The sequence below is a fragment of the Fulmarus glacialis genome, unplaced genomic scaffold (genome assembly GCF_000690835.1).
Source record: "Fulmarus glacialis isolate BGI_N327 unplaced genomic scaffold, ASM69083v1 scaffold3499, whole genome shotgun sequence".
Lineage (NCBI taxonomy): Eukaryota > Metazoa > Chordata > Aves > Procellariiformes > Procellariidae > Fulmarus > Fulmarus glacialis.
Genome location: NW_009235042.1, coordinates 151,501 through 152,903, shown reverse-complemented (window position 1 = coordinate 152,903; position 1,403 = coordinate 151,501).

Genomic DNA, 1,403 nt, shown 5'->3' with positions numbered 1-1,403 from the left:
ACAGGGTCTGATCTTGCATTGCAAGGTGGGGGGATCTAGATGGCCTTGCGATTGTATCTGGCCACTGTCGCTTGGACAGTTTGATGCAAAAATGGGCACTGGCAGGGATGTCATCTTGTGGCTTTGAAGTCGACGGCCAGTTCTGGTCCAGCACTCTGCTTGCATCTTTCTGTGACGGAGAGGGAAGCAAGCAAGGTGCTGGGCTCCATTTCCATTTTTTTCTTCCAAACGGTTTGCTCAGCGCTCTCTGCTTTCAGCAGCTGTTCCTCTGGGGCTTGCCAAACAGAGGGTGCTGCTCCATAAACGAAATGGAACAACCACCTTCTGGTCTGAAATTTGTCTGAAAACCCAAGCGCCAAGCCACCGGGGGATTGCACTCCTCCTCCGCTTGGAGGAAGCTCATCTGCAGCACTGAGGTCTGACAGCCTCGCAAGTGGTAGACGAGTCCTGCTTACCTGACACGTCATGGTGCAACTCAGGAACCTCCAGACCGGAAAGCCAAGCTAGAAGTTGTAATAACTCATATCCGCTGCGGGTCGGTAGAAAGAGGACCTGAAACTCAGGCGCACCGGTGGCTTGCACAAGCCACACACCATTCTCAGGGCCAAATTTTGGTCCTCATGCATCAGCAGGTGTTTTGCATTAGAATTAAGGTTTGGTGTTAAGCAAATAAAATGCCTACCTTGTGTCATGTCTTCAGCTGCATTTTTTTTTTTCCTTTTTGAGCAGTCGAATGGTGTCTTGTGCATTTGCAGCTAAATATGGCTACAAGATTAGGTAAGCATGATAATATAGGGTTATGGAAATGCGCTGACCACAACTCAAAGCGCAAGTCACAGATTATGAGAATACACATGTTTGGGGGTTAGGTTTATGAGAAATAAAGATCTGAATGATGCTGTGCTTGCAAGTCATGGGTCTTGTGTTTTCTTAATGCCAGGAGTGATTTATTTCTTGTAAACAGTTTTGCTCAATTGGGGCATCCAGTTACTACAGACCTTGTTTGGTATAAAAACTAACGGCATAGAAAAATATTGCTCTAGCAAGGTTTAACTGGTTGTCAGCCCAAACATGTGGCTGAACACGAATTCCACTGCTTGAAATATCCTCTAGTCGCTCAGCAACATCTTAATGTCAAGAGGAGATTATAGTCAGCGTTCCCATTGAGCCATGACTCAGAGGTACTGTATGGAAAGAGGACATTTCCAGCAAAAGCATGATATGGAAACTAAACACAGAAGTGCTGGAAATCTTCCCTTCTGTAGAAAAAAAATAAATGTGAAAGGCTAGCTCTTCTGAAGTGGAAGTTTGGCCGCTGCTGGGAATGTTATGAAAATACACATTACATGCATGGTTCCTCATATATAACTATGTTTCACAGCAGGTTTCATCACCCACCTTTG